This window comes from Cervus elaphus, chromosome 9 (genome assembly GCF_910594005.1).
Source record: "Cervus elaphus chromosome 9, mCerEla1.1, whole genome shotgun sequence".
Classification (NCBI taxonomy): Eukaryota; Metazoa; Chordata; class Mammalia; order Artiodactyla; family Cervidae; genus Cervus; species Cervus elaphus.
Genome location: NC_057823.1, coordinates 40,182,330 through 40,196,405, shown reverse-complemented (window position 1 = coordinate 40,196,405; position 14,076 = coordinate 40,182,330). Strand labels below are relative to the sequence as shown.

General features: G+C 46.0%; 1 pseudogene; it reads right to left on the bottom strand.

The window, feature by feature from the left end:
* Positions 1–4,127: 4,127 nt before the first annotated feature.
* LOC122700745 lies at positions 4,128–7,925 on the bottom strand (annotated as a pseudogene).
* Between the last annotated feature and the right edge of the window lie 6,151 nt (positions 7,926–14,076).

Genomic DNA, 14,076 nt, shown 5'->3' with positions numbered 1-14,076 from the left:
CTAGTTGTTCCAACAGCATTTTCTAAACAGACTGACTTTTCCTCTTCAATAACAGTCTTGGCACCCTTGCCAAAAAATCAGGGACTTCCCTGGTGGTCCAGTGCTTAAGGCTCCATGTTTCCAATGTAAGGGGTGTGGGTTCAATCCTTGGCTGGGGATCTAAGCTCCCATAAGCAGCATAGTGTGGCCAAAAAATTTAATTAATTAAAATTAATTAAATTAATTTTAACAAATTAAAAATCAATTTATTAAAAAATAAAGAAAAAATAAAGAAAGAAAAGGAAAAAAATCAGTTGACCATAGAAGCATGGGTTTCTTCTTGAATTCTCAATCTACTCCATTGACCAATAGATCTTTTATAAAATTTATTTTTAATTGGAGGAAAATTACTTTACAATGTTGTATTGGTTTCTGCCATAAAATAACTCAAATCATCCATACTTATACATATATTCCCTCCTTCCCCTCACCCTTCTAGGTCATCACAGAGCACCAGGCTGGGCTCCCTGTGTTATATAGCAACTTCCCACCAGCTGTCTATTTTACACAATAGTATATACATATCAACGCTACTTTCTCCATTTGTTCTACCTTCTCCTTCCCCCCTGTGTCCACAAGTCCCTTCTCTACATGTGCATCTCCATTCCTTCCCCTCAAACAGGTCAATCAGTACCATTTTTCTAGATTCCATATATATGTGTTAATATATGATATTTGTTTTTCTATTTCTGACTAATTTCCCTCTGTATAACAGACTCTAGGTTCATCCACCTCACTATCACTGACTCAATAGATCTATCTTTATGCCAGCAGCACAGTCTTTTCTTTTTCTTTTTTTATGGAAGAGCATGTTATTTTAACTATAGCAGTGTGTACATGTCAATCCCAAATTCCCAATCTATCCCTCCCTCTCCTTTCCACCCTTATAAAGTCTAAATTGCCTGATTTTTCTTTTGGGGGTGGGGGGCCCATACCTCCATCTTTCTCATTGTCTAGAATAGACACACCAAGAAGTTAGGACTCGTTCACAGCTGTGTTCCCAGTGCCTGGTGCAGAGTGGATGCTTGACAGATATTTGTGGATTGAATGAGTAAATCAATTGAAATTTATTCAATATCTTATTGAATGAGTAACATTGAATAAGTACAGTGTTTTGGGAAGAAGCCAACTGGGAGGGGAAAGTTGAGGGTACAATAATGACGACAGGTCACTGAGGTCAAGGAGGTGCAAGGAGGTACAGGGTGTTTGGATGGGGCCATCACGGGATGGGTGGCCCAGAGAGCAGATGAGAAACCCCTTAATATTTGAGACATGTAGGGAAAGGCAAGGGGCCTCAGCTATGTTTTAAGTGGGAAGGGAAGGAAATTGAGAGAGGTCCCACAGAGTACCTCTGTGTTCTCCAGAGATAGGAAGTGAGAGGGAAGGGAGGGGCTTGCAGGCTCAAGGAAGCAGAGGACAGCTGAGTGACCTTGGGGCCAGAGCCCAGGCTTGGACCTAACAAGTGGGCACTCTCCACGCATGACTGGATCCCCTCCAGGGTCCTAGGGGGAAATGGTTACCAGATGAAAGGTCAAGGGTGATGGACTAGAGAGGATGCATGTGCAGTCAAGGCCCTGGGGCCCAGGCTGGCTGAAGCAGGGGAGAAGACAGAGCACAGAGCCCCTGACCTCAGGCAGCATTTCCTAAACCCTACATACCAGCCACCGCTGGGCACACACTGGTTAGTGTGGAGTGTTAACCCCTGTGGGAGACTTCTCAAGGCTAAAGTGACCTGAGGCAGATCACAGGCCAACATGGTCGGGGTAGGAGCAAAGGCAAGCCATGAGACCAGTTTGAGAGTGGAAGTGAATTAAATGAACCCTGCCTCCCTCAGTGAGTTTGGCTGATCTCTGGACTTGCTGGCTACATATTTTCATCTGTAGATTTGTAATATTCTGAATCTTTGGGAGATCTTGGAAGATTTTTTTCTTAATTCCTTATATTCTTAATTTTAAACTTACATAAGGAGCTCCTTTAGATTTACTTATAGTTTTCAAAAATCATGTATCATTTTTGTGCATTCATAAACAGATAAATAAAAGTGCAATAAATTAAGGTTTTTAAAACTTCTTTACATTTGAATGTAGACTCCTGAATCACTTTTTTTTTGGTTCAGAATTGTTGATGTTCATGTTAATTTGCTCAATTATCCTTCTTTGTGTTATCAGATCATTTGTGACATGGCCTTTCTTAAGGGTGCTCCATGGAACTTCCTTGGTGGTCTAGTGGTTAAGAATCTGCCTGACAATGCAGGGGACACAAGTTTGATCCCTGGTTCAGGAGGATCTCACATGCCTCAGGGCAACTAAGCTCTAGTGCCACAACCCTGAGCCCACACCCTAGAGCCAGGCGCCTCAACTACTGAAGCACGCATGCCCTGGAGCCCGTGCTCCACAATGAGAGAAGTCACCTCAATGAGAAGCCTGTGCACTGCAATGAGAGAGTAGCCTCCACTTGCAACTAGAGAGAGCCTGCATGCCACAACAAAGACCCAGTGCAGCCAAAAATAAATAAATGAATAAACAAATATTTAAAAAAATTAAAAAGGGCTCCATTGTTGTCCCCAGGATTATACTTCAAACCACTGACACCCATTCTCTTATGTGGACACGTTCCCATTTGATGAAGCTCATAAATTAGGTCTTTCTCAATTAAAGACCTCAGTTGAATAGGATGGATTTTTTTTTTTTTTTTAACAGCAAGGCCTTCAAACATGCTTTTAAGAATTAGACTTTTCTGTTTTTTAACAGTATCTCAGATTGAATTTATAGCTTTCTAGTTACTTTTTTTTCAAGACTCAGTTCTTAGAAGATACTTTTGTATCTTTTCTTTTCTTTTCAGAAGATATTTTTGAAAGGTATAAAGGAAATGTAAAGGGGTGTGGTTGATGTAGCTGAAAGGGAGAGAGAATTTTAAGAAGTCATCAGGTGCAGACTATGAAGAGCTCTGAGGACTGGAATTTAATTCCACTGGAATGGGGAGTGCCACAATCAGATACAACATTGAAAAACATGAACTTGGGACCATGTGGAAGGTGAGTGTGGAGGCAGAGATACCTGGGAAGATGCTGGGACCCTGAGTCAAGAGGTTGCTGTGGTCTTTACCAGAGAAATGGCAGGGAAATGGGGATAAAGGATGGACTAAATCTGGAGGATGTTATATATAGCATGATGACTATAGTTAATAATACTGTTTTGCATATTTGACAGTTGCTGAGAGAGTAGATTTTTAAAATTCTCATTCAAGAAAAAATGTTTTTGTAATTGTATATGGTGATGGATATTAACTAGGCTGATGTAGTGATCATTTCATAACACGTACAAATATTGAATTATTATGTTGTATACTTGAAACTAACACATGTTATATATCAGGTATAACTAAATATAAAAATGGACTAAGAATGGCTTCAGAAAGTAGAAAGGGCAGGACATGGAAACTGGATGGGAGCATGTGGGAGTATGAAGAGTCAAAGCGGGGGTCCAGATTTCCAGGCTAGAGGGACAGCCGCGTCAACCACTAAGTGGCAAACACAAGGAATACAGCTGGGACAAGGGGGGGAAATATATGTTAGTTTTTTTTAATAAAAAAAATTTGTTTAATTATAGAATACATTATCACTGTACAAATGTCAACACAAAAAAATTAAAATTCTTCTATTCCCACCTGTTATGGACCTGTTGAGAATTTCTTATATACACATACACACAAACCTTCTTTGTTAGTTTTTCAAAAAAATATATATATAGGTTAACACTGTTTTGCAATTTGATTTTTTTCACTTCTCAATAGTACACCATGAGCCCCTTCTGGTTCAGTATATACAGACCTGACTCATGTTTAACAGTTGGATGTGTCACTCATATTCAGTAACATGAATATACTATAATATATTTTACCAATTCCTTTGCTGATGGACACTTAACTTCATTGTTTTGCCATTATAAGTAATGCTGAAATGAATATCCTCTTCACATATAATTAAGTATAACTTTTTCATTATATATTCTCTACATATATATATATAATATGTAAAATTCAAATTGTATATATAATATACATATACTTACTTGCATTTGTGCAAAAGTTTCTATAGGCCTGATTCTTGGGTAAAAGGAAATACCCTTACTTGTCTGCCTTTTTCTGGATGACAAATTTCTGACAATTTTACTTACTGACTAAGAGATGACTTCAGTTTCAAAATATGCCAAATGCATTCGGCTTTAAGTAGCACACACTGTGGATTAGAACTTGATGAACTTGAGGACTGACAGCATTTCCTGGCCTGCTTACTTGGAAAGTGCAGTGATGCCTTGTAAACCTTTTGTTTTCATTATTTTCAAAATTTCTTATGTATTGTTTTCTTTAATGGTTACCAAACAGAACAATCCTCTTGGTAAAAGCCAGCGGTAAGCATCTGTCCATTACGTCACTGCTGTTTCTGCCACCAGCCCAAGCTGCCTCTATCAATCCCGTGACTCCCTACATCCTCAGGTGGAATAGTAACTACATTGGATTCAACACCAGAAGATCAACTTTCTCCTTCAATTTCGGTAGCAAGCCTGGAACCAAATCTGTAATTATTGGTTGAATATGGACTTTGTTACAGCGTGCTGTCCCCAGGGTACACACTGCTGCCTTGGGCTTGACATCAGTGCAGATGTACAGAGCTTGAAGACCAATCACAGAGGCTAGGAATGCAGATACCACTGCTGCTTGGAGTGTGTCCAGCAGCAGAAACATGTCCTCTGCAGGCTTCTACACTGAAAGGCCTATGGCCCATAGGCCCGTGCAACAGCGTTAGGAAGCTGGGTGCCACCGTCTTTTTCTATGTTAATTTTTCAAATATACATTTTATTGTGATATTTTTCAAACATACAAAACAAAAAGATAAAAAAAAAAAAAAAAGATACAACTAATACACCTAGAGTCAGTGTCTGTTAACATTTTGTTATATTTGCTTCAGAGATAAAGTTTTTTTTTTCCCCTCTATGTGCAATGTGTAGGATTAAATTCCCCCCGCAGCGGAAATGCTAAGTCTTAACCACTGGACGGCCAGGAAAGTCCCAGAGATAAAGATATTTCTTTTCTGCACAATTTCAAAGTGAGTTACAGACATTGTGATACTTCTCACATAAAGACTCAGCAAACTTCTCCAACATATGAGGGTGTTCTCCTATATAACCACAGTGCCACCTATAATTCCCTAACATCTAACGTTCTTTCCATATTCAAATTTCTCCCAAATGTTTCTGATAGATGATTTTTCTGAATTAATCCAATCAAATTTCATATATTGCATTTGTCCTTGTAGCTCTTAAGTTTCTTACAACTCGAATGCTCCACCTCCTGTTTTCTGAAATACTGACTTTTGCAGGGACTCGGCCAGTTATCTGGCCCCATGTTCTGCATTTGGCTGACACTTCTTCATTACCTGTTCATATGCCCCCTGTATTTTCTGTAAACTGGATATAAGGGCAGAGGCTTGATTACACTTGGGTTAATGTTTTTGTAAGAATGCTTTGAAGTAAGGCAGGTGCTGGTGTTCAGGCATGTTAGGTTTGGAGAGCCTGAAAGACATCAGGAACACATGTCATGCTAGTGACTGGAAATACATTTGGTTTGAAGACCTAGAGGAAGAACCAGGTGAGAGAGAATACCTCAGGAGTCATCATAGAGGAGGTGGGACCAGAAGCCTTTGGTAGGGGCAGGACAGGTGGTGAGAAAACCCAGGGAGTATGAGGAGACTGCCAGGGAGTTTCCAGAGAAGTCAGTGATAAGACAGGACCAATGAAATGAACAACTAAGGCTCAGTGGTCAACAGAAGCCCTGCCCTGTTCCCCCGAATTCTGGGCCCCTTGCCTGCAGAGGCAGTTGATGTGTCTAGAGTTCATAATAAGCCCCAGGGAGACTTGCAGAGGCTTTAAATAATGAGGCATCTCAGGGTTTATATAGTGGGAGGATAGGAGGATGCAATTACTTCAGGCCTATCTAATTAGTCATATTAATGAGCCTAAGACAATTATGAGACCAGAAAGGAGGAGTTGGGGCGGGGGCAAGGTGGTGACATCTCTATTCCTGCCCAGGGAGGGGACCCTGGGGGACAACCAGAGTACTTAGGGCTATGATAGGCCCTGGATCTCCAATCTGGGCAGGGACTGATGCTAAACCAGGAGAAGAAAGACTGCTGCTGCCTTCTGCATCCCAGGCCTGTGGCAGCAAAGGGTCAGAAATGCCTGTGGAGGGACTTCCCTGGTGGTCTAGCGGTTAAGACTCCATGCTTCCAACGCAAGGGGTGAAGGTTCGATCCCTGGTTGGGGAACTAAGATCCCACAAGCCTTGCAGTGTGGCCAAAAAAAAAAAAGAAAAATGCCCTTGGAACACCTAGCCACATGCTTCTGCCATGCTGACACCAGCTCCTCACTGTGGCCTAGACATCTTAAAGATGCGGACCTGCCTGCAAGTCCAGGCTCATCATCTACCTTGGTCCCCTCCCTCTCTGCCCTTCAGCTACACTGGCCTCCTTTGGTTCATAGATGCAGAAGACTGCCCTGTTAGCCCAGCCCTCTCCACAGCTTTGTACTGTGCGCCAACCGCCTGTGCTGGTGCCTGAGAGGTAGCACGCAATGCAGTTACAGGTATAGACTCAGACCCAAAAGACCTTGTTTGAACCCCCAACTCTACCACTTAATAGCTGGGTGATCTCAGGCAAGTTACAGAACCTCTCTGTGCCTGTGTGTCCTCTCTGTCAAGTGGGGTTGTGGACAGCTAATATGAGCTTCAAATAGTATCTAGCAGCTGGTTAGTCCTGCAGTTGTTGCAGTCATGATTATTGTTCTCATGAGGCTCAGAGAGGTCAAGATCTGCCTGAGCTCACAGACCTGGTACCTGGTAGTCTTCTAAGACTTTTTTTTTCCCCCTAGTACCTTAATGTTGCATTATAAATAGCACCACCTAACTGCTGAGATTTTCCGTGCTATAAATTCCTTGATTTTGTATACTCTGTCCTGCTACTGTTTATGTAAGTTAAATTTACCCTTGCCAGACCAAGTGAAGGGACCATGGAGTTGAAAGACTAAAAAGGTATACAGGCACATTCCCGTGGACAAGCAGTTTACATTCTAATAAGAGAACAGGAATAAAAAATAGCTTAACACAAGACCCTGTATAATGAGGATTGTGAATTCCTGATAGGTAGAAATATAGACAAGAGTAAAAAACATATATAATCAATGTTTTGGGGAGCTCACCATGTACCAGGCGCTGGGCTCTACAATCCTCACAAAAACACCACAGTAGGTATTAGGAGTCCCGTTTTTACAGATGAGGCTCAACAATGTTAAACAGTTGCCATCGGTCACCCGATGACACGAACTTAGGTCTGTCTTCCTCCAAATCACCACTTTGGACCAGTCAAGGCAGCGGGACAGGGATGAACGCACCTCGGCTGAGTCACAGAAGCTGCCAAGAGAGGAAATTTAGCAAAAGGGTTTGGGGGTTGTAGTAGCCGGATAGGCAGGAATCGGCGGGGCTGGGGGAAGCCGGACCTCCTCTTGAGCTCCTCAGGGGCTGAGAGCTGTTCTAACCTTGCTGTCCGTACGGCCGCCGGGCCTCACAGCGCCTCAGCCTTGCACCAGGGGCCACACGTGGGGCCCCATTCCTTGGGAGAGCGCCTCTGATTGGCCGGCTCGGTCAGGTGGCTCCCGTGGGCCAATCAGCAGCGGCCAGACCGTGGGCCGCGCGATCCGCTCTGCCCTCGGGAGCAGAGGGTGGTGTAGCTGGGCGAAAGGTGATCTTACGCAGTGGGGCGCGCTCGGAAAGGGCCGGCAGTATCTAGTAATGTCCCGCATGCCGCAAATCCAGCCAGAGATTGCTCCCTGCGCCATCGTTGTTTTGAGATAGAAAAGAGGACTGGGCTGGGCTGGCCTTCCTCTTGGGCTCTGGGTCCCGCCCTAATGCTTCCGCCCTCTTTTGTGCATCTCTCTCCTTTCGCTCCCCTGGAGCTCCAAGCCTTCCTGTCTTTCTGGCTCTTTTTCGGCTGCCCACAAACCATGTAGTCTTTCCTCCTGGTAAGAGAAAGATCTCCATGCGTCTACTGCGAGGCTCTCTCTCTTCTCCCCTCCGCTGAGTCTGGCCTCCCTTTCTCATCCCACTTTAGTCTGGCTTCAGGTCACCAGCAGTCCTGCTCTGGCCAGAATCGGTGGTATTTCATAATCTTTGCTGCTCCGCTTTGCAGCATTTGACTCTCTTGACCCTTGGGAACTAACAAGGTTTCCAGAAGCTCCCGGTCTAGTCTGGTCCCTTCCTACCTCTTTATCAAGCTCTTCTCTGCGCCAACCTGTCATGGGTATGCCTCCTTTTTTCCTGTTTGGCAAACAGAGGTCCACCTTGCTGATTGTTTACCCAGACTTCCTGAGGAATCCCGTCTGGTCACTGGCATATCCTGAATGCCAGTAAATTCTGATCCTCAATCTCTAGCTTAGATTTGTCCCAGAGTTCCTGACTTGATACCTGCATGTCTCACGGGTACCTAAGGCTGAAAGTAGGTGTTTTAGTCAATAAATATTTTTTAAACTGAGGGCTCATTTACAGTATGAATATTTTTAAACGTATCTTTACATATAAAGCTTTCCTGCTGGCTCAGATGGTAAAGAGTCTGCCTACAATCCGGGAGACCTGGGTTTGATCCCTAGGTCGGGAAGATCCCCTGGAGAAGGAAATGACAACCCACTCCAGTATTCTTGCCTGGAGAATCCCATGGACAGAGGAGTCTGGCAGGCTACAGTCCACAGGGTCACAAAGAGTCGGGCAGGACTGAGCGACTTCATTTTCTTTCTTTCTTTACATATAAAATAAGTATTTAAGTGTTTATTGCTGTGTGCCAAAAGCTTGGAAGCACTGTGTCACCTGTGACTGGCCAACAGTGGGTGCTTTATTACTGTGTCCTTAATTAATGTAGGAATGAATGTTGGTTGGCATAATGCCTAGCTCAGAGAAGGTGCTCAAAGTTAGTTGCCTCATCCCTCATCCCAGCTCCTCTCTACCCCAGGGATGGGAACTGTCCCATCACCTCACTTTCAAAGCAAAATCTGCATAAGGGAGGTAAACAAGAGAGAAAAAGCAGAAGTGAAAGTCCTTCTTGTCCTCTATAATATTCTGCTCCCTGTCTAATCTGTCTGCTCCACAAAGGTAGCGCTACCCAGTGATGGGGCAGAAGAGACAGACAGGAGCTGTCATCCCAGGACAGGAAGCTGCTGCAGGCAGACTGGAAGACAGACAGACCAGGGTTCAAAGACTGGTTGGATTATCTTATGGGTCCTCCTGGACTTCTGTGAGCCCACATGTCCACCTGTAAGTTAGAGATATAAAGAGACTCTATGTCATAGAGATTTGTAAGGATTCTCCCTAGAGTCCTTAAAGAACCTGACAAGTATTGGTACTTGGCTATTGTTTTGGCTGAAAGACAGGGAAACAGGATTTTCCTGGTGGCACACTACTGCCACCGTGTGACAAGATGGAAAATTACATAAGGGAGGTTCTTTGGCCTGAAAAGGGCTACCTAGACTTGGGTTTTCTTTTCCTTTAAAACATTTGTTTATTTATTTAGCTCTACTGGCTTTTCACTGCTGCACCTTGGCTTTCTCTAGTTGTAGTGAGCGGGGGCTACTCTCTACTCGCGGTGCATGGGCTTCTCACTGTGGTGATTTCTTCTGTTGTGGGGCATGGACTCCAGGGTGCATGGGCTCAGCAGTTGAGGCACAGGGGCTTAGTTGCCTTGCAGCATGTGGGATCTTCCAAGTCCAGGGTTCGAACTGGTGTCCCCTGCATTACAAGGCGGATTCTTAACCACTGAACCACCAGGGCAGCCCTAGACTTGGGTTTTCTGAAACCTGAGAATTTGGCTCCTTGCTGCCAGTGCTCTGCTATCTAGGCCCCCTCCGGCCTCCAGGGTCAGTGCTGTCACCTGTGGAGGAGAAATTCTTCCACTCCTAGATGTAGGGCTGTGGTTGTGCCTTCTCTAAATGTAGAACTTTCAGTGGTTCCTCACTGTGTCATTCAAACCTTTTCAGAGCTAGTATCCTTGACACCTGCTGTGTGCCTGAATCCTAGGGCCACCTAGCTCCAGACCTGTCTCGAGATGCTCGCTCTTTTCTCCTTCCTTCCCATCCCTCCTGAGCTCACTTTGTCTTCCTCCTAATTCACGACACCGAAGTACATTTTCCCAATGAACATGTTAAGTTCTTGGAACAGTGTTCATGTGAACAACAACCACTTACTGATCACCTACTATGTGTCTGGTGCTGTGTTGGGCTCCTTATGGGCATTTAGTGCATATACTCTTCACAAATCCTGCAGGGCATGTTGCTACCATTGCCCCTATTTTGTAGACGAGGACACTGAGGCAGAGAAAGGGAAAGTGACCCGCCTGAAGTCTCATTGCCGTCAGGGAACAGAAGCCTGCTTACAACTTCTGGGACACCTGCTATGGTGGAGGAGGCAGGCAGATCTCCGTTCAAATTCTATATCTGTTGCTCACCGCTGACTTCCCAGCTTTGAGCCCAAGCAGCCTGTCTTCCTCTAAAACGAGATGGCAGCTCCCACAAGGCAGAGGTGGTGACTCCGTGGGGCAGGCAGGGTCTGGGGACGTGACACCAGGGCTGAGAGGTGGGGAGGGTATCACAGTTGGCAGTCAGAGCTGGTATGGAACACACTGAGCTAAGTCAGGTCCTGTCAAGGAAGCTGCAGTCAATGACTGGGAGCCCTGGCTCAGGACCCAGCCCGCAGAAAGTAGGGGTTCAGGTGTCCCAGCTCCCATCAGCTCTCAGCTGTGCAACCCCTGGGACCTGTTCTGTCCACACCCATTCTAGCTTCTCCAGTGCCTTTCCCACTTGGCAGCCTTGAGTTGGCTTTTCCAAACACACCTCTGATCATGTCCTTTGCTACTGAAAAGCCTGTCCCTTCACTGCTCGCTGGGGTCTCAGCCCCTCCCTAGAGCCTGTGATTCTATGGATCAGTTGCTATAGCCCTGTCAGCTCTGTCACCTTCTCTGGTCTCTGGCTCTTCCCATCTCCTTGAAGCCACCTTTGACCTTTGCACATGCTGTTCCCATGGACTGACACACTCTTCCCTGCTCTCTTTGCCTAATTGATGTGGAGGTGGTGGGAGGGCTGGGGGGTGGGGAAGAGAGTGGAGAATTTTTGTTTGTTTTTTGAAACTATGAAACTTCTTGAGAATTTTTTAAAAAATTATTGTTCTATTTATTTTTGGCTATGCTGGGGCTTCATTTCTGTGGGGGCTTTTCTCTAGTTGCCACAAATGAGGGCTTAGTTTCTAGTTTCCGTATGCGAGCTTCTCATCGCAGTGGCTTCTCTCATTGTGGAGCACAGGCTCTGGGGATGCGTGGGCTTCAGTAGTTGTGGTTCCTGGGCTCTAGAGCACAGGCTCAGTAGTTGTGGCCCACAGGGGGCTTAGTTTGCTCCGAGGCATGTGGGATCCTCCCGGATCAGGGATCGAACTCTCCTGCGTTGGCAGAGGGATTCTTTACCACTGAGCCACCAGGGAAGCCCTGGAATGGAGAATTTGGAACCTGCAAGAGTAGAGTTTGGGAAAACTGGTTTGAGGGGAAGAGAAAACTGGTTCCAGGAAGAGAGAACAACCTGTGCAAAGGGACGGAGGTGCACGTGTGGCAGGATGGGGTGGGGGACAGGTAGGGATGGAGACTAATAGGAATGAGGCATCCCTAAGGCCAGGGCCAAATCCATAGTTGCTGTGCCAAACAGCTTGGCCCCAGTCCCGACGGCTGTGGGAGGGTTTTTATCAGGGGCGGCTACAGCGGTTCCCTTGGGTAGGGTGGAGGGGGCATGTCAGCACCTCACTGACAGACGGAGTACCCAGGCCTGAACAGTCCTCCAAGAATGGCGTGATCATCACCAACAGGAAAGCTCTATGGATAGAGCCCAGGGCCCCATCCCCACCCGACACGAGGCTGAAGCAGGATGCTCACTACTTGTGGCTTCCAGGAGGTGGCACCATCACCCCAGCGTATCCCCTCTACTTTGTTCCTGGTGCTGGAGGCCCCTCCCAGGGTGTAATTACAGGACAAAAACTGGAGAGGAAAGGAGTGAGGAGAGGAAAGAAGGCCATGGGCCCCAGGGGTGGTTGGGATGCAAGGCACAGGACAAGGGGAGTTGGGCTGTACTGGCTCCCTTTTGATTTTTTTCAGGGTCAAGCACAGTATGTCAGTCTGACTCAAATCTTTAAAAAAAAAAAAATATATATATATATATATAATATATATATATATATATTTGACTGTGCTGGTTCTTAGTTGCAGCATGCAGGATCTTTGATCTTAGTTGTGGCATGTGGAATATAGTTCCCTGACCAGGGACTGAACCTGGCCCCCGTGCATTGGGAGCATGGAGTCTTAGTCACTGGACCACCAGGGAAGTCCCTAGATTTTCATTCACCATTGTGTTCCCCGCCCTCCCTCATGTAACCCCTCCTCAGGCCCCTGAAACATTCACAAGGACCCTACCTGTTCACCCAGCTCTTAGCCATTGCCAAGAACCACCTTCATTTCCTTCCGTCCTGCATTAACAAGCCCTCTCATTCTAAAGACATCCTTTGATTTCCTGGCTACCATAGGAGCCTGCAATGAGTCTATGAAGCATGGTGTTGGTCCCTGGTGAGAAGATGGGAGGGTAACAGGATGGTCCATCCTTGGATGCATTAATGCTCATTACTGCCATCACCCTGGGAGACTCCATGTGTCCTTTGGGGGTGCTGTCCCAGTTTCCAGCTCTACTCAGATACTGTAGTGGCCCCTCGCCCATCTCTCCACATCTGTATTAGCAGCCCATCACTCTCTGATCTCTTCATTCCTCTGGGAATGAAATCCGAAACCTGCAAAGCCCTCTATGGTGTGGCCTCACCTGGCACCATGTTCTCCCTCATTCTGTATGTGCCCTCTCTACTGGAGTAGCTCGGATTCTTCCCACTCCTGCCTGCCTCCAGACTACTGTGAGACTGTTCCCTCTGCCTGGAATGCTTTTCCTCCCACTCATCACAAGGCTAAGTGCTGTCCTCCTCCTACTTTGGTAGGAGCTCCTCACTTCCTCATGGAGCTCTTCCCTGGGTCAGATCAGGATCAGTCCCCAGTGTAGACACTCATAGCTCCAGTTGATTCACCTTCAGAATCTGTGTTAATTATAGTCAGTGTTTCTCTGGGTGTTTATTTAATGATTGTCCTCTCCTCTAGATTTCCAGCTCTTTAGGGTAGGGTATAACCACCGACCAGAATGGCACCTGGTATGTAGTAGGTGCTCAGTAAACATTTGTTGATTTACTGTGCCTTCCTGCCCTCGTCTGTCTGATTTCTTCTTCAGCGTGGGCCCCCACGTCCCCTCCTCTGGAAAGCATCACTGACCCCTGCCCGGGGTGCACGCAGCTCCTGGGCTTTATTCCTTTGTTTGGTTTTCAGTTCCCTTTGAGCCTCATTCTCCTCTTATCAGCCTGTGCCTCGGGCATCAGTGCTAATGGTTTTGTGTGTGTACTTATAACATGTGTGTTCTCTGTGTCATCATTTCTTTTGTGCAAATGGCTTTATGCTTTAGAGCCCATTTCATTTCTTACCCTTTCTACTCAGCACTATGCTTCTGAGGTCCTTCCACATGGCTGTGCATCCACTGGGTCTCCTGCCCATGTAGTCCATCCACCTCCCAGGATGGACTCCCGCCTGCCTCCAACCCCTCCTTTAAGCTTCCCCATGTGGGCCCCTATGTGTGAGGGTTTGGGAAGAGGGGGTGGTATATATTCAGGCCAGATTGCTAGATCATAGGGCATGCATTTATATAATTAGCTGATAGCTCCCAGGCAGCTCTCTGGGATAGCTGCACCCACAGTCCAGGTGGGTACCCCCCCACTCCCACTCCCTGTCCCTGCTGACACCTGGCATTCTCCAGCTCACTAACTTCTGGCAGTGTGATAAGTGACATCTCTTGAGAGCATCTCTTGCATTATTCTTGAGTTACAGGG